The sequence below is a fragment of the Alligator mississippiensis genome, chromosome 2 (assembly GCF_030867095.1).
Source record: "Alligator mississippiensis isolate rAllMis1 chromosome 2, rAllMis1, whole genome shotgun sequence".
Taxonomy (NCBI): Eukaryota; Metazoa; Chordata; order Crocodylia; family Alligatoridae; genus Alligator; species Alligator mississippiensis.
The window spans coordinates 266329599-266353161 of record NC_081825.1 but is presented as its reverse complement, the minus strand read 5'-3'; the positions used below and the strand labels follow the sequence as shown (position 1 = coordinate 266353161).

Sequence of the window (23563 nt, the reverse complement as noted above, 5' to 3'; positions counted from 1 at the left end):
AGCCAGCTATACTCTTGGCCTAGCTCTACTAGTAATGAAATCAGTGGATTAATTATACATTTTGGCTTTTAAACAGTTTTCTTTTACAATGCTGGGTTCTGATTTTAAAGGGATATTGTAATATTTTCCTAACTGCGTTGGGAACTTCATTTTTATATTAAAAAAAAAAAGAAAAAATATATTCATGATGTTAATAAAACACTTTATATTACTGGAAATTAATATATTAAAATATCTCCCTCACGTTTTACTGATTTTTTTTTTTCCTATGGCTAGAAGGGGTCATTATGATGATCTACATTGACCTGCATCATAGTTTCATAGTGGTAGGGTCAGAAGGGACCTGAGCAGATCAAGTCCGACCCCCTGCCATGGCAGGAAAAAGTACTGGGGTCAAACGACCCCAGCAAGGTGTTCATCTAACCTCCTCTTAAAGACCCCCAGGGTAGGAGCCAGCACCACTTCTCTTGGAAGTTGGTTCCAGATCCTAGCCGCCCTGACTGTGAAGTAGCGCCTCCTGATATCTAGTCTGAATCTACCCTCTGCCAGCTTGTGACCGTTATTTCTAGTCACTCCTGGTAGTACTCGGGGGAACAGGGACTCCCCCAATGCCTGCTGGTCCCTTCTGACTAGTTTGTAACAGGCCACTAGATCCCCCTCAGCCTTCTCTTGCGGAGGCTGAACAGGTTCAGGTCCCTTAGCCTCTCCTCGTAGAGCCTGCCCTGCTGGCCCCTGATCATGCGAGTGGCCCTCCTCTGCACCCGCTCCAAGTTGTCTACATACTTCCTGAAGTGCGGTGCCCAGAACTGGACGCAGTACTCCAACTGCGGCCTGACCAGTACCATATAGAGGGGGAGGATCACCTCCTTGGACCTGCTTGAGATGCATCTGTGGATGCATGACAAGGTGTGGTTGGCCTTCCTGACCGTGTCCCCACACTGTCAGCCCATGTTCATTTTGGCATCAATAATGATTCCAAGATCCTTTTCTGCCTCTGCACTGATGAGAAGGGAGTTCCCCAGCCTGTAGTTATGCTGCTGGTTCTTCCCCCCCAGGTGCAGCACCTTGCACTTGTCAGTGTTGAAACCCATCCTGTTCTCACCCGCCCACCCCTGTAACCTGTCTAGGTCCAATTGCAGCCTATTCGCCCCTTCTAGCATACCCGCCTCCCCCCACATCTTAGTGTCACCAGCAAATTTGAACAGGGTGCTTTTTACCCCCTTGTCCAAGTCACTGTTGAAGATGTTGAACAGTGCGGGTCCGAAGACCAAGCCCTGGGGGACCCCACTGCCCACATCCCTCCAGGTCAAAAATGACCCATCCACCACCACTCTCTAGGTGCGGCCCTCCAGCCAGTTAGCAACCCATCTGACTGTGTAGGTGTCGATGCCACAGTCCCCTACTTTTTTAATGAGAATGGGGTGGGAGACAGTGTTGAAGGCCTTCCTAAAGTCCAGAAAGACTACGTCCACTGCTACCCCTGCGTCTAAGGATTTTGTGACCTGGTCATAGAAGGCCACCAGGTTGGTCTGACAGGACCTGCCTCTAATGAACCCATGTTGGTTGCCACTGAGCATAACCTCCCCTGCTGGCCCCTCGCGGACATGCGCCAGGATAATTCTCAAAAAGCTTACCCAGGATCGAGGTAAGACTAACTGGCCTATAGTTTCCTGGGTCCTCCTTCCTCCTTTTTTTGAAAATGGGAACCACATTGGCCCTTTTCCAGTAATCTGGCACCACACCAGAGCACCATGAGTGCTCGTAAAGCCGTGCCAGGGGTCCCGCAATGACCTCTGCTAATTCCCTCAGCACTCTGAGGTGGAGATCGTCAGGACCAGCTGATTTAAATATGTCTAGTCCCTCCAGAGGTTCCCTGACTAGATCCTCACTGACCCTGGGCCTGGATGCACCTCCCCCGGGGCCTGAGGGGGTCCTGGCCAGCGGGCTGATCAGGTCCCTGCTCAGGAAAATGGAGGCAAAGAAATCGTTAAATAGGTTAGCTTTGTTGTCTGGTGTGACTACTAGATTTCCTAGCATGTCTTGCAGAGCCCCCATATTACCTGGTACCTTCTTTTTGCCCATGTATTCAAAAAAGGACTTGTTATCCTCGATCTGGGTAGCTAGTCCCAGTTCCATCTCCGCCTTGGCCTTCCTGACTGCCCCCTGCAGCCCCAAGCAACCGAGGTATAGTCCTCCCTGATGATGGCCCCTCCCTTCCATTGTGTGTATGCCTCCCTTTTAGCTAGGAGACATTCCTGTATGCTTTTGGTGAGCCATGGGGGCTTTTGTGCCCTCTTGCCCCCTTTGACCCTTGTTGGGATTACATCTCTTTGGGCTTGGAGGATCGTCTCCTTAAGGAATGGCCACTCTTCTTGGACACCTGCCTCCTCTACCCTCCCTGACTCTTCTCCTTACCTCATTGAAGTCCGCCCTCCTGAAGTCCAGGGCTGCTGCCTTGCTGCAGGCTTTTGCCACTTTGCGCTGGATGGTGAATTCCAGCAAACAATGATCGCTGTCACCCAGGTGGTCGAGCACCCGCAGCCCCCTCACGAGGTCGTTGCCTGTGGCCAGCACCAGGTCCAACAAGGTGTCTCCCCTGGTGGGGCTGTGCACCTCCTGAGTTAGATGGAGGTCCTGGATCTCAGCTAGGAACCTATGTGAGCGGTCAGACCTGGCTGACTGCTCTTCCCAGCAGATGTCTGGAAAGTTCAGGTCACCCATGATGACGACGTCTTTTGACCCAACTACCTCCGCGAGCTGACTTAAGAATTCCTGGTCTAGCTCTTCCCCTTGGTTGAGTGGTCTGTAGTAGACCCCCTCCGTTAAGTCCCTTTCCCCTCGACTTCCTTGTATTCTAACCCAGAGCACTTCAGTGTGCCCCTCCTCTGACCTTGTGCTACTTGATGAGGATGTGTATTCCTCCTTGATGTAGAGCACCATACCGGCACCTTTCCTCCCTGTCCTATCCCTCCTGTACAGCCTATAGCCCTTGATATTCCCCGCCGAATCGTGCGTTGGGTCCCACATTTCTGTGAGCCCCACTATGTCTGGCTTGGTGTCAGCTAGCAGGAGGGTAAGTTCACACAGACCACATAGACCAAAGAATTACATCCAGTCATTCTGATGGAGCAACGGTCTGTCTCCTAGAAAGACTTACCATCTTTTTTTAAAGAGATCTCCATGTGATGAAGAATTTGCCATATGCCTGGGTAAATTGTTCCATTGTTTAATTATCCTCACTTTTGATGCTTTTGGCACTTAACTTTGCCCCCCCAAGCAGGGTGTTGTGAGTTGAGTTTAGTGAGTTTCAGTTCATTCTGAATTTCATTCTCAGATTGTAATCTGTCTGACTTTGAACTGGAGTTCTCAACACAGCTGTGAAAGGGTGGTAGGCACAAAACAGCAGTTTAGTAGTGAATTCAAAAGAATAATTAAAAAGTTCATCTATGATGGGGTGAGTGAAATTCTCTTCCTTTTTAATTTTTTACAATAATGTTAGGCCTACTTTGAGAAAACATTGTGTAAAACAGAGTCAGTAAAATGAGAGAATTCAAAACAGTGAGATCAGTGTGGTGATCTCATCCTACACAGCTGGACTGGCATTTTCTGCCTCTCCACCATGCAAATAGTGTGAGGTGTTTCTTACAGGTAATGTTTGATTCAGATTTCCCCTTGTATACACCCTTCCACTCTCATCGAACTTGTCAAAGAGTAGGAGGGTAAAAATGCTTCTTAGTCTTTCTTCTCCCAGTGTAAAATAGCTGTAATGCTAAGTCTGAGTAAGCTCTTCTTGCCTGCTTGGTTGTCTCTCACTTTCAGTACGAGATCTGGTATAATGGTAAAAGAAACAAACCCCAATTAAGCTAGTTTCCAGATGATAACAGAGAACTAGCCATGTTTATTTGTTGAAGACTTGTTTATTATACCTGGCCTAGGTGCAGCAATTCATTTGGATGCTTGATACCAAAAAATGCCTGTTGGTTGTGGTTCATGATTCTGCTCCAGAAGTTTACATCATCCATGCACAAAACCTCAGGGTAGCTAAGGTGATTAATTACACCCCAGCAGTAGCAGATAGTCAAAGAAAAAGTTGCTCTGTCTCTTTGCTCATTGCCAGGGAATGCCAGTGCCTTACAGATGTTTGCAAACTAGCCTTTGGCTGAAAAGTGCACAGACAAACTGGTCAGTGAATACTAGTGAATAGGCCTGAAGAAAACATGATGAAACCATAAACAGGTTTTGACAACCCTTCTACTCACTGTACTTCTGGTATCTTACCAGCCCTTCAACAAACCCCTTTGGGACCCATGAACAGGGAAAGTTGCTAGATTAAAATGTAGGTTCTGAATCAGTTTTTCTTTCTAGACTCTCAGTGGATGGGGTATGAGGTAACTAGACTCAGGAATTCTGTCACACCTGCACCAGTACCCATACCTACACCATATTTTGGGTCACAGCACTTTTTCCGAGAGAGCTGGGTAATGTATCAAGGTCACTGCATATATATATATAAATGCAGTTCATGGATCAACGCATGCTATGACTGGATAGTATAACGATATATGTATCTTAAACTGGATGTTGGCTTTCCATCCCAGGCTATCTGGACTGGGACAGAGACTGCTCCCACACATACACAGGATAATTAAGCACCCCAGTGTAACTACCAAACAAGCAGACTCCTTTTGCACAATATTTATCTTGGGCTTACCTGGAGAGGAGAGCCGTCCAAAGTTATGCAACTGCTTAAATATCATGCTGAATTGGAGCCTTAACATGTAGTCCGCAGAGAGTTAAATTAGCCTTGTCTTCAAGAAAGTGGACTCAGACTGAACTGGAGGTGAGAAGCAGGATTGTCCTGGGAGCTGGTCTCTGCTTTGGTGACTGTTCATGCATTTTATACAAGGATTGTTTAATAGAAAATGGAGTAAGTCCTTGGAAGATGAGAACTCCAGGCTTCCCACTCCCAGGTGAATGCTATAGCTACCAGCCCACAGCATCATCCTCTTATGCCCTCTCTTTCTAGCCCCATAAAGCTTCCATACCTTTCTGCAGAGTAGCACAGCTTCATTAGGAGAGGTGCAGTGTCCCTTCCCAACCTGGGCTCTTTCCTTGGTCATTAGAACATTCTCCTAACAGGTGAGAGTGGGTTGGAACCCCCTCAGGTGAGAAGAGCCTTGGTTTCAGGTCTCCCACATACTAGCTGAGCGATCAAACCACTAGGTTATTACATAAAAGATGGGAATGATGCCCCCCCCCCCAGTTGTCCATGTTTTAAAAGAAAAATAGTGAGCCTGGTAAAGTTCCCTTGTTAGGAGAGGACTCCAAGCTCTGGTTCCCAAGTGGAGAGGACCCTGTCTGCAGCCCTGACTTGGGTACCTAAGCTCCAGAGAGGGGCAGGCTTACACTGAAAATGTGATTTGTGCATATCAAGTATAAAGCAAAGGAGCTTTCTGATGATGCAAGATGCTAAGCAGCTGTGACAACATCCTCTCAGCCAATGTACAAGATTGAAAACTAAAAGCCTTCAAAACTAAAAGCCAAGTTCTCATCTTCTGTAACAACTGCTATCCTTTGTGGACCAAGAATAGAGAAGGGCTTGTAATGCACATTCTCTGAAGGGTTGTACATTCCCCTTGCTCCAAGAAAGCTGGTTCTGAACATCTGAGAATCAAATAAATTCAAATCCCAAATGAATACCCCGATTAATTTAGAACTGGTCTCTTGGCCAGTATACCTCAGCTCCGCACGGACTACTAAGTACTAATTATTTGTGGCTGGGAACTATAAATGACCCACCCTATGTAAATGGATCACAGAGGGAGGCCTATAACACACACGTTCTCTAGTAGATTACACATACCTGTCTCCAGGTGAAATCAGTGGATAACTCAGTACCTTATAGAAAACAGAGTATTTTATAGGATTGCACCTTAATTTTGCATGTGAATACATAACTGTACATGCAAAATGACAAACTGTGCATAACTACTGGTCTCTGCACAGATTTTGCAGAAACAAGGTATGAAAATGTAGTTGCAATTGTCAAACTGAATACTATAAAAAAGTATCTGTAAAAAAAAAAAAAAAACCTTCATACTTAGAGATGGATGCAATTAATATCCTAAATCTTTCATAGCCTTTAGACACTTTCATGATAAGTGCAACATCAAAATATTGACGGTAGAAATTGTAAATTGATGGATACATCACATTCTTTAACTAATGCTTGGAAATATTTATGCAACAAAGATGTGTAATTACACCTAACTGCCTCATTTTTCAATTTTTTAAAGCAAACATGATTTATTTTTGTCATCATTTGTGGGAGATTTGACGAGTCCCCAAAGCAGGCCCTGCCAACCGTATACACACAGGATGCCATCAAATAGCTTTTACAAACTGTTAGAGAGAGGCAGGCAAGGCAGAATAAGCCAGAAATGCTGAAGTTGCCAAACCAGACTTTTAAAATGATCATGCAGTTATGTTTTTCATTTTACAACCACAAAGTGGACAAGTGTCTTCCTGAAACTGTGAGCTCATTTGGTACAGGAGCTATAATTCTGTGTACTTGTGCAACACTGTACAACCAGGGCCAGATTAATGCATAGGCAAACTAGGCACATGCCTAGGGTCCTAAGTGAAGAAGGGACCCAGTTGTACTTCTTTTACATGTTATAATTACTGAGTGAAAAAAGTAGGGGCCCTTGAGTTTATTTGCTTAGGAGCCAATATAGAGTTAATCCACCCCCAAGTACAACAGGCTCCAGTTTTGTTTGAGGCATATAACCCTTACTGTAGTATAAAAGTTTATTCATAATAATGAGGGTGGTGGTGTCTTTTTCAGCAAGCAAAGCTAAATTTTGGGAAAAGCTCTTGGCAATTTGACACCTCTCTCTATTTTGATGAATTGTACTCTAACTTTGTGTGTGCGTGGAAATCTTTTAGTACAATGTTACTTTGTATTTAAACTTACCTGTTATGTATACACGATGATCTGCATAACATACAACTGCATAACACAACACCAGTCCGTTTGTTATGTATACCTTCCATTAAAACAAACATTGGTTAAATAAAGTAGTGTATATACTAAACCAAAATGCAGATAAGTGCATAGTTTCTTTCAGCCCCACTGTTACCTCTGAAGTGTTTATACTCTGGTTAACTGGCTGGAAAAGAAAGGCTATCAAAAGGCTGCTCAGAGCCTTGGACATGGCAAATGCTTGTTGGTTTCAGGGCTGCTACCTCCCTTCATTGTCAAGGCTTCTTATTGTAACCTGACAAAGAGTGGAGCTAATATGGGGGATGTTAATACCACATCACTGTGTATTTAATGGGTATTCCTGCTTTAAATTGGGATAAACCCATATTCTGGCTAGTGCATGGTTGTTGATTCCAGCTGTGTTGAGACTCGCTATGACTGATGAAGGGTGTTTGTGCCTGAAAGCTTGCAAAGAACTTTCCCCCAACTATTTACTTGGTCTAATAAAAGATATCCCATCTACCCAAAGAACCTTGCCTACTCTAGCGCATGGCCGGTGCTTTTCCCAGGCCTTACATAGAATATGCCGAGTATAAATATCAAATAGCAAGTCTATATCAGCTCCTCATTTACCTTTGTAAAGAACTTCACAAACCGCAGCTACTGCGTGACGTGGGGCCGGAAGCCCTTTCTCGTAACGCACTTCGGTCTACTGCAAACAGCAATGTCAGTGTTTTAACCCAGAGGAGGTCGAGGGGGTGGGAGTGGTAAATAAAATACTTAAGAATTAAGTATCCCAATTAAATTACCCCAAAGGAGCGACTAAGGATGTCACCCGAGAGGTGGGGACTCTCGTCTGGTGGCGGCTGGTCTCTTGTAGACCCCGTGGCTCCACCTGTGAAGCCTTGTATTCAAACCCGGTCCTCACCCGGCGCTCGGTCGCGAGAGCACACCTCCCTGCAGGCCCGGCCCGGCCCGGCCCGGCCCCGCGGGGCGCTTTCCTGTGAGGCTGCTCCCGTGCGCTGTGCCCCGGGGAGGAGCTGGGCGGGGGGTCGGAAGCAGGAGGAGCAAGACCTGTGGCCCGAGGAGGGCAGAGCGGGGTCGGCCTCGACCTTGCCCTCGCGGGCGGCCCCCCCGCTCCTCCCCCGGGCTGAGCGCAGGGACCAGTGGAGCCGCCTGCTGCTGGAGCAGCGCCCCCGCCCCGGTCTCCTCCCGGAGCCGCCTGCCCGCCCGGGGCTCGGCCAGGTGAGCGCCACCAGCCGGGGCCGCGCGGGGTCGGCGGTGCCGTGCTCCCGCTCCGCAGCGCCTTCCCCGGAGCCGGCCGGCCGGCCGGGCTTGCGTACGGCGGCCTCCCAGCCCGGCCCCAGCCCCGCCGCGGGGCGGGTTCCGGGCGGGGCGAGGCGGGGCGGGCTCCGAGGACACGGTGCCGCCCCGCGGGGAGCTCCGCTCGCGCCAGCCGGCCGGCCGGGGAGCTGCTGCCGCGCCGCTGCTCGGGCGGCGGGAGTGCGCGGGGCGGCAGGCGGAAGGTAAGGGGCGCGGGCGCGGGGCTCACGTCGGGAGCGGAACAGCAGCGCCGCCCGCACAGGGCCCCTTTCGCGCCCACCTGCTCCCCACTGCTTCCCTTCGCCCCTCGGCTCTGTGGCGGGTGATCTTACCGCACTTCTCTTCACGTCCCCTCCTGAGACCTTGCGCTTCTCTTCTCTCCACTCTTCCTGTTCACAGGGTTTTGTTTGGAGGAGCCTGGATTTGGTTTGGGCGTTGGAGGGACTCCTTTGCCATTTCTCTTTCCAGAAGCCTCTCGGTGGGCTAACCCCCCGCACTGTCCCCAGTCTAACCCCCCGCACTGGTGTTTTGGGCATCGCTGGCAAATGGTACTTGTCAGGGCAAACACTGAGCAGTCTTAAGTGGTTTTTTTGGGCTTGTGACTCTTCCGTGAATCGTCTCCAGGTGCTGCAGAATATTTAGTTGCGTATTTAATTGGTTTGGGTGCAATTTTAAAATTGCAGGTGGGTGAGAAAATGTGCGTGTTTTGCCACCAGTATTTGCTAGTTATTGCCCATGATTAGTTCAATAGTTTGTCGGGGGGGAGATACTCCCTGACTGGGTGAATAGCAGCAGATCAAGTGTATGTAGTTAGATTGAAAATATTTTTGAGAACTTGCCTCCACTCTTCCCCCATTATTCCACCTGCTCTGATATTTACTTCACATGGAGACATAGTGCACAGGGCTGTGCAGGGCGCGTAATATGCCCCAGTGCCTAGTTTCCACAGGTCTTGGTTCTTTCTACTTTAACACATTTTCTGAGGTGTGGCCTTAACATTTACTTTTTCAGAGGATGGTGGTTTCCATGGATTCTGTTTAACCTGTCTTCAGTTTAACAGTCTTCAGGCTTGTGCCATTTCATAATACGATTTGTTCCTTTCTAAGTAACATTCAAAGGCTTTTCCTAGCATTCCCAAGAGGGTTACATTTAAAAAGCAAACAGCAGTTGTAGTTGAGTGTAAAAGCGCTATAATCCCCTCGACAGGTCTGCCTACTTAAAGCAGAGCAGGGGCAGCACTTAGCCGTAGTAGACTTACCGAGGTACGGGAATGCAGCTGGCAGCTATCTTGACCAAAGCAAGTTTTAATTTTGGTTTTCAAATCAATGAGTATTAGTGTGTACCACAGGAAACATGACAATGAAAAGCAAGACTTGGTCAAGCTTTCTCTGGGATCCTGACCTGGAGCACTGTCTTGTCCTTGGTCCTTACACAGCTGTTGCCATTATACCTCGGTGTTTATCTGTTGAACTTCCTGTTATTCCCATCCTATGCCTCTCAAAATCCAGGGAGTAATTTAATATCTAGTTGTATGATGATTTGGACAAATGACCAGTGTGCACAAGGCAAAAAACAATCGCATCTCATTTGTGACCAAGACCAAATTTCTGGGTCTTTGTTACTTTATCAATCAGCTTGCTAAGAATTAATGGTTAGTAGTGTTTCCATGCGTAAAAAACCCAGACTGTGCGTGGGTTAAATACAGATGGTGAGTGGGTTAAATCCATTATGTTTAGATTTCTTGTTTTTTTTAGCTCAGCTGAAACCAGATAAGAGACAGCACCAAACAAATGACTGGAGATATCCATGCAATATTAATGCTGGGGGTATCTCAAGAAGATGCTTTACTCTGTGAATGTGGATAAGAAATCCATGCAAGAAATAGGCCATCTAGTTTAGTAGAAGTGAGCCTTTCACTGTTTCATCATGAATCCAGAGAGTTTTGTCAGTAAGTAACACCTTTCCAAATGCCCAAATTGTTTTATAAATATTTAGATTTATTAACACCCCTGTGAAGTTGCATTATCTTTATTTGTTCAAGGGGGAAGAATAGAGGCAAAAAGAGGTGGTGACATCCACATAGTCAGAGAAGACATTGCAGAGCTGGGATTTCCCAAATCCTGGTGCTCAGTCACCTGCTCTGACTTATATGTAGTGCTTAGTGCTTTCAGTGAAAGAATTGCTTTGAGTTTGTTCCATGCTTAAAGTCGCATTGATTCTTGCCTATAAACTGACAGAGCTGGATATCTGTCAGGTTATTTGAATGCTGTCTGTTACACAGCCTGAAGGTTCTGGTCAAAATCTAAAACTTTTTAACAACCATATTAACCTTTTCTTTGAAAGGGGGAAAACTAAGAGAATGAAGTAGGAAACGACACACACATACTCAGTGGGCATGTCTACACAAGAAGCTAAATGTGCAGTAGACTAATTCTACTGCTCAGTAGCATGTCACAGGACAAACAATGCTAATATTGGGCTACTGTGCAGTAATGCCATTAAAAAGGTGTGTGCCAGTGCTACAGCTCAGTAGCACTGGTTACTGTGCATTCAGTTAGTACCTGTTATTACTGGTACTAAACTTAATCCACAGTAACTATGGTGCATTAATGCACATGTAGATGTGCCCAGTGTGTCTGAGTGACATGCTAAAGGAACAGCATGCTAAGCCACAAAGCTTACTTATTAGTCCTGATCTGGAGGACACTGCCTGGATTTGTTCTCTAACACCAGTGAATGTTTTTTTGACAGCCACACATCTTCAGGGGAATGGAAGGTCATTGAGGGACTTGAGTTTGTTCTTTGGCTAGGTGACTTTGGCCAAGCTTCTTCCCCTATTTGTGTCTCAGTTTCCCATCTGTGAAATGAGGCTAATTTTACTGATTCACCTTGCAGAAGGGTTGGTGAGGCTTTATAAAGTGCTTTGAGGCCTTTGAGTAGAAAGGGCTATATACATACAGTCACTTGATTAATTATTAATCTGTCATTTTAAGAGTCTCTGGAAGTTGCTTTTTTTGATCTGTTAGCTGTAAGTTCCATAAATTATTTGTTGCAAACATACATTTCTGGTATTTTAATTTCTTTGCACTGCATGTCATCTAACAGTCTCTGACTCGTGACTGGATTTGCCAATTGCATAGTCTTTTCCTAGACAAGCTGCCAGATGGTTCACTAGAGGACTGGAGCTTCTTTGGATGGCAGCCTTTGGATATGCCCATTTAAATGAACACATTAACTATAAAGAAACGACGCATGCCCTATTATGTAGTTGGTATGTGTGTGCTGCCTTCACGTTTGTCATCCTCTGTTTGGAACTAGATAGATCAAACTGTTGGGGAAAAAAAGACAGAAGCCTTTTTGTTGATTTGGGGATGGTTGTGCAGACTCTGTCTGGAAGAGTATTGGGAATGAAATCCTGCTACCATTTTAGTTGGTAAGAATTTTGCAATGGACCTCAATATGGCCAGCACTTCAAGCCAGGTACCTGTGACACATTAGAGCGTCATCAGTTAGGTACTTCTAACTGTCTGTATAAGATGGCATAAACAATACGCTTGATTTCTTTTAAGCTTGAATTTTTATTGATTCCCAGGAGAGAACGAGCGTGCAAGGTGGACAGTTTGATTTGTTGTCCTATTACTTGTATACAGCACTTAGCGATTTAGTTCCAAATTACTTTGGTTTGAGGCATTCCCATGATGTGATAAAAGCCCTTGAACAGCAAACCAATGTTGAGCTGTCCACATTATTCATTCCTTGCCAAGTAAGATTTCTGTAGCTGGGCACTGAATTAAAAGGAATAATATACAAACTGAGACTGCTGATATGCTTCAAAGTGGTTTGCTGCATATTTTGCATTTTAAATATTTTTCTCAAGCTTTGGGTCTCAGCAGTGAGACTAGGACCAGGCAAGGCTGGCAGTAGGTCCTAAAAGGAACTGGGTGGAGGGGAATGGGAGAAGGAGCCTAGAAGTGTTTAAGAAGGAAGCCAAGCAGCAGAATGGAGAAAGATCCTGGGGAGGGCTGTGGTTCAGTTTGGTAAAAGACTTCTGGAAGCCCCTGGACAAGCATGGGTGAGTCTGCACTGAGGGAAAGGATTTCCTGGTATTACATTGACTTTTGTTTCTTTGGATGTTTTGCTTACCCCACAATGGGAGCATTTGTTGGTTTGGTGTACTCAGGCAGAAACTGCCTCTAACAAGAGAGGCAAGACAATGACTTAACAAAGCCATTGAACCAAATAGTTTCCTAGTAAATTCCTTTGACTTTCCCCCTAGGATGAAATCAGCAGCATGCTTTTAGGGCCTGGGAAGGTGTTACAGTAGTTCACAACTGCCCTCATCTTCACAGAGCAGGCAGCAGAATCTCAACAGAGCTCTGGCCCTGGACCCATGGATAGCAACCCCATCTGGTGAGCTGGACAGAAGCCTCCACTTTGCTGGGCTGGTAGGATCTGTGCTCAGTGTGAAGTCACTCGACTCATAGTATGCCAAGTTCTAATTGGTATTTATAGAAACTGAGTCTCCCCTTGTGGGCTTCTGATTTTACCAGCTGTGGCATCACTAGTGAGCTGGAAGAACCATCTTCAGTTTGTTTTCAAGGATGGGGGTGGGTGAATTATGTAGTAATTTTGTTCTCTAGCTATCTAAACCATGGGCCTTTCATGAAGAGAAGGTACTAGTTTTGCAGAGCTGCATAGTGGTTTTGTGGTGTGTGGATGACAGAGCTATGGAAACTGCACTACTAAGCATTTTAAGGATAATAATCATTACTAGCTACAGAACCAAAACTTGAGCTAGCCAAACTCCAAAGCGCAGGGCTGGTCTATTACCAATACAGTTTCAAGCAAGTTACGCTGGGAAAGAAGTGGGCCCATGGCATTTCATTTTTAGCAATTTGACTGGTTGCTGTCAGACTGCTGATCCTAACAGATTTTGTTAGTTTTACTTGCATGCTTATTCTGCTGTCTCCATTATATTGAATCCAAAATACTTGTGTAATATTTACCTTGCTGAAAATGTTCTCTCCTCTTTTCCTGAGTGCAAGCAAAACATTTTAGGCAATGGCTCTGAGATCTCTTTTCTAAATTACTGCACAGTAATGTTCATGAATGAGGGCTCAGATGAGCTTGCTGTATGGGGTTATTGTGTATTCACTGTCAGTGCATCTCAAGTGTCACTGCAGAGGATAAAACTTGCAGGGTAGACTCAGCAGGTTTGTGCTCCCCCCCTCCCCACCCTTAATAACAGACCCATCATTGTGACTTCTGCAATTTGCTTTAATTGGCTAAGTCTCTTTGAGTAGAGCCAGCTGCACTGGTTTACCACACTATATACGTGAATTCTGAGTTTGGCACCAGAATATTTATATTCACTTTTTTTTCCAAAACCGATTGCAAATACACCCTTCATTCAATCCCATCTATTGGTTTGAAAGTGCCTGAAGCCAAAAGTGATGAAGGGCAGTCACAGGCTTTAGGGACTACAGCTCCAAACATCTGGATTAAGCTTTTCCATTGCACTGAAACAGTTGTTAACACTAACCTTTTAATTCCTTGTCTTTTCAAACCACGTCAGTTATAAAGGAACTGAAACTGTGACTGCTTGGGGTTACCAAATTGCTCGGCTAGGATTGGTGTTTTACTTGCTTTTGTTTGTCCGTATGAAAAGTACTGGAGTCAGAGGTATAAATGTTGATCGCACTGAGTCAGTGGCAGGCTTGGCAATATAATTCCAGTCTTGAATTCCAGTCACTTGCTCCTACCACTGTGACACATTGTTTCTTCTCTTTGTCACTGTCATAATGGCAGCAGTGAAAAAAACCTCCAGACTGAAATGACATTTTGTTAGTTTCATAGTTGGTAGGGTCAGAAGGGACCTAAGCAGATCATCAAGTCAGACCCCCTGCCATGGACAGGAAAGAGTACTGGGGTCAGACAACCCCGGCTAAGTAACTGTCTAGCCTCCTTTTGAAGACCCCCAGGGTAGGAGCGAGCACCACTTCCCTTGGAAGTTGGTTCCAGCTCCTAGCTGCCCTGACTGTGAAGTAGTGCCTCCTGATATCTAGTCTGAATCTACTCTGAGTCAACTTATGGCCGTTATTCCTTGTTACTCCCAGTAGTACTCGGGGGAACAGGGACTCTCCCATTGCCGCTGGTCCCCCCTTGGCAAGTTTATAGATAGCCACCAGATCCCCTCTCAGCCTTCTCTTGTGTTTCTGCTCTTTGCAAGTCTGCATCTCTATGAAATTAAGCAAAGTAGAGGAGACTGGGGTAAAACTGGCCAAAACATCTTAACAACCTAGTTGTTCAAGTCTCATTTTCAACAGTGACTTAAAGGATTTTAGAGTCTAGTTCTCACTGGGAAGTTGGTGGGATTAGGCTCCAAAAGTAACTGAAGTATTTTTTGCAAAGTTTATCCTCGGAGAATTCTATGCAAAATGATCCTATTGTAACCTGTTCAGAGAAGAAACCTCGTCTTGCCCTGTCTGAGTGCCTAGGCACACAGTTAGCTCTATATACACATTATTTAATACTGCTTTCAGATTAAAGAATGAGATGGGCATAAAGTTTTTTTCCTCTCTGCTTCCCTCCTGCAACAGTTTCCAATGAATCTTCAAAGCAAAGTGAACCTTTCCATTATATTTTTTTCTTTTTTATTCTAAGGATATATTATGTCTTTCCAAAATATAGAGATATACAGGACTTGTGTCTGATGCCTTGATTTAAATCTAAGGATTATGATGACCTTTCTAGTTGTGTGGCCTAGAAAGCAGCCAACTCTTTTCACCTTCCCTTTTAGCTATGGTTCTTTTAAATACTTCAAGAACATCATTGACATGGAAGGGGAAGTCAGCTAGCTTGCTCTGTTTTCAAAATGAGGAACTTTAAAAGTTCAAATCACATTCCTAAGTCCTGTTTGAAAACTGGAATTTCCTCCTATACTTGGAAATATACAGAGGTTTGTTTTGTTTTAGACTGTGAATGTGCTCAGGGCAAGTCTATGAAATGAAGAACTTTTGTAGCCCAAGCTCATCAGTTGCAAGGTAGCAGTCGTCTAAGTGAATGTCTACCTAGATCTTGAGGGTTATTCCCAAGAGTTGTTCTCAATCTGCTCAAAATTCATAATACCCCCTCCCAGTCTCTCTTTTTCTTTTTTTACCTTGCAGTCCACACTAAAATAATCAACGTTGAACTTCTGGTCCTTGAGGACCAGAAGTACGGTCTGTGGACTCCTCATTTCCTATGTCTCTGGTTGGCTCTAATTGTGGGCATTGAAGACAGGAAGCAGGGTGATAAAGGACTGGCAGTCAGAAACAGGATGTTGTGAGATTGCTGCTGATGGACTTCCTTTGCTTGTAGCCAGGAGCCTCTGGATAAATCTGCAGTGTGTGGCAGGGTTGACTTCAAACCCTGAAGTTCAGCAGAATTTCCAGGATTAGGTGGGACTGCTGATGGTTGTTCTGGAGTGTTTTGTGTAGATGCTTGGCAGGTATGAGCTTGAAGATGGCAACAAGATACTTCCTGTCAGCAGTACCCATAATCACAGAGGCTTTTTCAGCATATGTAAGTGACTTGCAGTAGCCCCTGTACCCAAGACCTTCATATAGCTCTGTACCAGTGCAAATTACATGCAATACCTCCTGCTATTCCACTTCTGGCCTTTTATTGAGCAGTGACTCTACTTCAGCAATAATGCCCTTCCTTTTTACTAACATCCACTTCTTCAACATTTTTATACATTTTGTTCTATAAAATGTACCGAATTTTGTAAAGCTACATATTGATACAAGTATTGTAAAACCAGAGCCAAGGGTGTGCCTTACCTAGCCAAGGGTTTACCTTACCTAGCCCTCTTCAGCTTCTGGCTGAAATCATGAAACAGAATGTAGGAAAGTACTAGTAGAGCTCAAGTAAACTCTGGCACACTATGACACTTGCCAGTGTCCTGGATACCTTCCAGTTGGGCTTCAGCATCAAGATGGGCCTCATGACAATGATGGAAGGCCACATGTTAACACTTACACCAAATCTTTTTACAGTATTTCACTCAGGTGAGCATGCAAGGAAGTTGACCCACTTGAATGCCAGTGATGCAGGACTATAATGGCTTTAGGCATTCTTTTTCCAGCAGAGAATGATTAAAAAAGCAACTGACCCACCTCCCTTAATCTTTCAATCATGTAGGCTTATGTAGGATATGTCGTGTTGTACTATCCTGCCCTTTCTATGGGTATCTATCCTGCCCCCCTCTTTGCTCCTCTCTCCAATGTCCATCTGAGAGCATGATGGTAAGTGGTGCTATATCATGAACTGTTCTGCCAGTTTGGGTCTAATGGCACCTGTTATCCCTTTTAAAAAAGATGCAACCAACACTGTTGAAAGGATGTTACAACACATTAAGAGAGATAAGCCACTAGCCCAAAATTAACTTTGGCAAGTGTAGAAATTTTGGACTAGAAATAAGGGGAAATATTTAGAATTAGCAATGATGGTCTTCTTCATCAAAGATATCTGCTTCCATTCACCGAAGTGATGAAAGCCTTCAAGTCCTGCTCTTCTTAGGAGCTAATTTAGAAGATCAGGTTGCCTCAGTGCAAAATATGTTTCTTTATGCCACCAGCTTACTAAGAAATGTTGTCTGTTCCTCCCAACTGAATACCTGGTAACAGAAACTTTGTTTAAAATAGGCTAATTCTGAGAAACACTTCCCACTGTTTCTAAATCCAGGACAGCCTCCCATGTCCACTGTGCACCATCAAGGCAATATGCAGTAAATTCTGCCAAGTATTTCAATAATAGTCATGCAAAGGATCACTCACAGTGATTAAAAAATATGTGGTTTTTTCCCCTACTATGTGTTAATTTGTGTGTGATTATGTTCATACTTGATGAATAAATAACCAATACATAAATTACCTCCAAAGAAGCTGTGCCATTGCACACATGATTTTGTCCTGTCTTTCAGGCACATGCTGTGCATTCCGTTGAAGCAGTAGTAATTGTACTAAACCCACAGAGCCATCTAACATCGTGTGCCTATATTTAGGGTGTCTAAACTACACAGTGACAACAGATTGGCTATTTGTGGATTACGCCTCAAGGGTGTCAATGTCCTGGCATCATACTGAATTGCATAATCTCTTGACAGTCCAAGACATGAAATGGAATAAGACCAATTAAATCATCCAGTCAGTCTCTTTATCAGGGCAGGCTTGTTCCCTGGAGTACATTTTTTTTTCCAGGTTTTAAACCAGTGAAGTGAGATGACTGCCATTAGTTTTCTTGGAAGACTTATTGTTGTAATATCTCATTTTCATGTAGTTTTCAAATATTAGTTTATTTCAACTAAGAATCCAGCCTTAAGCACAATTTGCTCAAAAGTAGCTAACATGGAAGTTACCTAGTAGAAGTCAAATAATAGGAAATTGTTTCTTTAATATTTCAGGCCTCATTGAACCCGATACTACTCAAAATTTTCTCTTAGTTTTCTCTCATGGTCATGGGTACAAATATTGCTCAGGCTGTACTTGGCTTTCTGCTGCCTCTTCTGTGTTCTCTTCTTTCTGAAGCTGCCCTGCACCACAGCTCCAACGAAACAATGCCCAGTCCTTTATGTTTAAAAACTCATTCAGCCTCCAGTGCAATTTCTCCCGTGCTAAACCTCAGCTCCTGACTGGCTTACTCCAAACTAGTGTCCTATGTTTAGGGTGTAATGGTCCCTGTAGTTTTAGCTATATTTGTCCAAAAGGAGCTTAATTGCATCTTAAATGTATCAGGAAAGAAGGCAGCTATTACACCCACTGTCTTCAGTGAGATTTCACCCAACATCTGAGCATTAACAATAGCATGAACTTTCCTAGAATTCAAAAGATAGAATTTTTTATTTGGCTTGTATAACAAGTCAGTTTTGGGGTGTGGGAGGAGGAATTATACAGTCTTCCCTTTGTCTTCCTTTTTTGCTGATGGAGCTGATGTTTCATCTGTAAATGCAACACTCAGTCCCGGCTTAAACAAGGTAGTAATTTCTTCTGAGATGTAAATGCAATGCTAAGTGCTAGTGGCTGACACAATAGCACTGCATTCTGGATGCATAAGCAAGGAAATAATTCTTCTGGAAAGACATCTCCAAAAGCCACATTCTTATAAATGTTATGAAGCCATTGGGGTCATTTTCCCATTTCCTTTCTCATTGCTGCTAGTTACAAAAAAAGTTTGTGAGTGCATATGTACTTCTTGCTTTGATCAGCATTCACATCATATTGGCTATATTCAGTGATGCCACAGGTAGTGTCTGATAGGTAGTGGTGTCATAATTAACCATCACAAAAATCTTTATGTATAGCTTTTTACATCTTTGGATATATCAGGAGAGGGGAGATTATATAAAGATGTCTCAAAAAACATTATCATCAAGAGGGCAAATTAAGTACAGGAATCATTTTAGTAAGATTTAGAACATGGGATTTGTATGGTTGAATTTGTCTTACCATGATTTTGGACTTTCAGATTTTGTCTTCATTCACAACTGGCTTAAATACAGCAGAGGGGTAGCGATCTCATTCAGTACCTGGGGTGTGACGGGGAGGGGAAGGAAAGACTTAATCTACCCAGGTTCTGCATGGGGAATGCAGATGACACTACTGCTGCTGATGCTGCTAAGCCTCTGCAGCAGTGGTGGAGAGAGTCATGCACAGTAGCCCCATCGCATGGGCAACCCTGTGGCCCTGGTTGCTTTCCCTCTCCCCTGATTTGCTAGAGAAAACTCCTTGTGGGGATAGGGACAGGACAGAACACCAATCCACTTCTGACCCCCTCGTCCCCCATGTATTGCTGGATGTGGGGCTGTTCCTATGGCTGGTCAGGGTACAGTGTTGCTTCTGTTATGGTAAAGATTTCCAGGATGGGGGGATTCTGGTGCCCCCTCAAAGTCAGTGTCTGTGGCTGACGCCCTACTCAGCCTGCCCTAGTTAGGCTGCTGAAATACAGGATGTTAAATTTTCAGGGCTTGCTGTGATAAATGTGGAAATTTTCAAAGTTTCCAAAACTGGATATGCAAACTTTTTAAAATTTAAGCTCTACGTGTTCTATACTCTCCTTTGCCAGGCCAAAAAAAAAAAAAAAAAAATTCCAAGAAATCCATTGTGCAAAGCTAGTTCCCTTTCTTGAAAGCAATTTACCTGTGACATTCTGTTCTTCCATGTAATAGTTGCCTCCAAGCTCTATAGCAAATTCACCGTCCTTGGGCAGAACTTTCATGATCTAAAGTGGATGCTGGACAGGAAATGGATATGCAGCTTGTAACACAGTGGCATCAAGATTCAGACAGAGTTGGAATGGTACCCTTGAAAAAACAAGGAAGTGTCAGGGAGGAATGTGTCTAGTATCCCTTGATAGGGAAATATTACTAATCATCCCTCACCTAGTTTATTCAGCCTTCTGGATGATGCCTGTTGGTGTGATCACTGATTTTTTTTCAGGTAGAAAAAAACATATTTTGCTGTAGAAAGGATTTGTGGTTAATCTAAAACTGCACAATTCAGAACCCTAATACCCCTTTGAATTGTTCAAAATAACTTAACCCCGTTCTTGTATTTGTGGACTGTTTATTATCACTCATTGCTTCCCTCTAGTGTTGTTCTCTTAAGGCCCTAGACTGCATTCCTTGCACATTGTATAGAATACAGAATGGGGCTTTATATTTTTCTTTCTAGGCTCTCCAGTCCTCTGAGTACTGTCTAACTAAGCTGTGTATAGTGCCAAGGGACCTAGAATTATACCCAGTATTTTCAGACTAAGACAGCTAACTTTCTTTGCTTAGTTTTTGCATGTACAGCCTCACCAGAGATGTATCCAAGAGATTCTTGCCTACTGACTTCTCTAAATGTCACTGGTGGTGTTTTCAGGAAAGATCCTTTGGCTGTGTTTATCTGGTGAAGAAAATAATTTCAGTGACTGACAGGTGTGACGTTATAGGTGGGGAAAACAGCAGCTGTTGACCTTTTATTTATTAGTCTTGACATAAATATCCCTGAGGGAGATGCTTATCGCTGTCCTATTCTCACGTCTGCTGAAAAATCCACCTCTTACTGTTTCTCAGCAAGATGGATAGATTCTGAACTCAAGCTAAAAAATGTGACCTAAAAGGGTGGAAGTGGGTGGTGGGTATGTGTGTGTAGCAGAGAGGAATACAAAGAGTCTTGATGATCTGACACCATGCCAAAGTGCTAATGATGGCTCTGTCACTGACTTGCAGGCATTTCAGTTTCATCCAGTGTAGTTGGTATTGTCATTAGTTAAGAAGAGCAAAGTCTGTAATGGGAAAAGCCTGGTTCTGCTCCCAGTGAGATCAGTAGGAGCTTTGCAAGTGACATCAATTCTATTTGCATTATTTTAAATGCTCTGTACATTGTTTGCTCTCATGGTAATGAAAGTTATGTACCCTGAATAGAGGCTGGACCTCTAGGGACAGTGCTAAAGGCAGAGAAATCCATGTAACAGTTCACTGCAGGTGTGAGTCAGAGACTGGATAAAGCTGGTCTCTATACTGAAAAACTGATCTAAATAGAAATTGATTGAGTTTTTTGTAGGTAAGGGCATTTTATTGAACAACTCTCAAAACCACAAAAGTATACACCAAGCACTTGTCCATTGGATTCTGTTCCTTTCCCTGTACCTCACATATGCCACTTGTAGATTTAGGATTGGTGCCTTCCTGATTATCTAGTACAACAGGATCCCAAGCATGATTGGCTCTTTAGAGCATTGCCACAACATGAAGAAGAATGCACTCCTGTTCCTTTTTTTCCATTCTGTTTTCTCTTGTACTTTATTTTTCATTTCTCACTGAGTCATTTTTGTTTGCTTCAGTTGAAGCAATTTGTGTTTTGTTTTTTAGGTTTTGATATAGATTTCTAGTTGGAGACTTGTTTATCATTCAGGAGATGATATGCTGTTTGTCAGCGCCTGCTGCAGGCCAGGTTGAGAAGAAGAACAAGGAGCTTCTGCTCTCTTGGAAACTAGCCCAAGGCAGCTCTTGCTCCACAGTTCACGCAGTTAGAACTGTTTGGTTTGCACAGGTTTGCCGAACAGACATGGTCAAGATAAAAATGATTTGTTTTTTCCTTGAGTCCTTACTTGTATTAGTAATACTTTGAATCAGTCCAGCAAACAGCATAATTGGTCTAACTCTTAACCATTCCTGCAGTTTTTCTGACTGCATTCAGTTTGGGATGGTTACCTGATCTAGTCCATTGCATTTTCTGCTTCTCCTACAGTAGCCCAGTGTTGTTGTTTGGGTGTCCAGCAATGCTGGGATAAGCAAGAGTTTTGTTTTGGTTTTCTTTAATGTCATTGTACAAACCATACGCACAGGCACCATTTAAGACCATGCCCTTAAATGCATTGTGTTTTTTAAAGCTAACCACACCTAGGATTCTTCTTATATACTAGCTTTGTAAAGTAAGTCCTAAATTAGATATTGTCAGTTTTAGCAAAGATGCTAGTTTATCAGAGAAATGTATCCTACTTGAAGTTGTGTGCACCTGATGCACTAAGGTTTGTTTCCACCTCTTTAGAGTTCGTTGGATTAGGGTCAAGTTAAAAAGCAGAAATTCAATATTCTGAGAGGAAACAATCAGCTGAATTTAGTTGTTCATTTTCAGCATAGGTTAGCATTCGCTGTTTCTCAGCCCATGGGTTGTGACTCAAAAGTGGGTCTCAAGAATACATGAAAGAGTCGTGAATAAACTTTAAAAATGGATTCTCTTTTAAAGAAGAAAGAAACATGGGAAACCATGACTTTTCCCTTTTCCCAGTTCCAGCCTGCCATGGGCTGCTTGGGGCCCCCCTTGCCCCACACACCTACTCATGCGGCTTTGTGCTAGCGCTGGGGGCAGTGGGTTAAGAGTGAGGGGCACTGGATCGAGATGGCCATCAATATTTACAAATAGGTCCTGATACAAGAAAGGTTGAGAACCACTGGGTTAGATGACATGAGAATCTGTATTTGGGGCTGTTTTCTTGTTATATCATTAATTAAATGAGCCCCAGTTAAGATCAGTTGTGCTAGACACTGTATGAACCTATAGTGGGAAACTAAGACGCAGGATATGTTAAGCAACTTTTTGCACCTAGAGTTGTTTTTCTAACCAAACAAATGCAGAGAGGGGATCTATTGTTCTGTATAAGATATTGAAGGTGGAAGGTGTGGCTAAACAGCAGCAAGCAAAAAAAGACAAAGGACAATGTTGGCAAAAGGCCACATGAGTAAAATCTGTCCATCACTACACTGAAGTAGGACATAAAGTTTCTAACCATCAGCGCAGTGAAGTTCTGGAACAGCCTTGATGTTAACTACTCTTAAAACCATGGACACACAAATGGGTCAACCCATTGCCAGCCAGGCTGTCTTTATTTTTTTTTAAAGTTGAGAACACCTGCTAGTGGCTCCAGAAGCGGTTTAGTCTTGCCTTGATGTTGGCACATTTACCTCTTGCTGAATAGGAGCTGAATTTTTCACACTTTCTATGCCTGTCTTTGAAGGTACAGCTTGCTTGTTTCTCACACTTTCAAATGCACCACCTGCTTATTTGCGTGCAGTTACCATGGTGTGATTAGCTACAGGCTTGTGCCTTAAGCGTTCTCCTTGTCTGTCCACAGCCTAAAATTAAGTTTGCTAAATTTATGAAGGGGATTACATGGTGTGTTTGCCTCTTACAGCAGGTAATTTGATTTGATGCCCCCAAAAGTCTCTTCCAATCTCTTCCAGTCCAATATTTCTAAGTTTTAGGGAGAATAGAAAATAATCATTGTACTCTTTGCTTAAAGTCCTCTCTTGAATTGGTATTGTCTTCAGCAGTCTTAAAATCAGATAAAGCACAAAACTGTGCTTTGTCATCTTTCCTCCCACTAGACTTTGCATTTTATTCAGTCTGATCTTCATTCTGCTAGGTCCAACTTTCTCTTTATCAAGCTGCTTCCTTAAGAAGTCAGTAGAAATAACCATAGTAACAAAGTAGCCATGTCTCTTGTTTACTGGAAAAACTAGGAATTGACAGTAACAAAGGCCTTGTACTGAACTATGTGCCCAGTAGGCATTGTTATGGTGCCTCTATATACTGTATAGATTCTTTACCAAAAAAATTGTGAGTTTCTTTCTCTCTGCTTTAGGGGCAAACTAACTTCACAAGCACAGATCCTCTGACTCAACAGTCCACAAAGCCACTGTGATTTAGTTCCCCTTCCCTTTTTAAAAAC

At 43.7% G+C, this 23563-nt stretch overlaps 1 protein-coding gene and 1 long non-coding RNA gene across 7 annotated transcripts in view; one reads left to right on the top strand and one right to left on the bottom strand.

The window, feature by feature from the left end:
* Positions 1-3459: 3459 nt before the first annotated feature.
* Positions 3460-7964, bottom strand: LOC102559153 (uncharacterized). 4 transcript variants are annotated; one of them, XR_002087514.2, is made up of 7 exons: positions 7795-7964; positions 7619-7697; positions 6977-7049; positions 5046-5898; positions 4712-4884; positions 3927-4159; positions 3460-3827 (listed from the first exon to the last, which is right to left on the bottom strand). It is a non-coding gene; the product is annotated as an uncharacterized LOC102559153 (long non-coding RNA). The 4 variants fall into 4 exon arrangements; XR_002087515.2 differs by having other exon boundaries at positions 4712-5203; positions 5864-5898; XR_002087516.2 differs by having other exon boundaries at positions 4712-5132; positions 5864-5898.
* Positions 7965-8145: 181 nt separating this feature from the next.
* STON2 (stonin 2) overlaps positions 8146-23563 on the top strand; it is a 121365-nt gene continuing 105947 nt past the window's right edge. The window contains exon 1 of one of the 3 annotated variants that reach the window (XM_059723143.1): positions 8146-8230. The gene's annotated coding sequence lies outside the window, so the exon portion shown is untranslated. Of the gene's footprint in view, positions 8231-8412; positions 8512-12621; positions 12719-23563 lie in introns of those variants that run through there. The other 2 variants (XM_059723142.1, XM_059723144.1) reach the window with 2 other exon arrangements.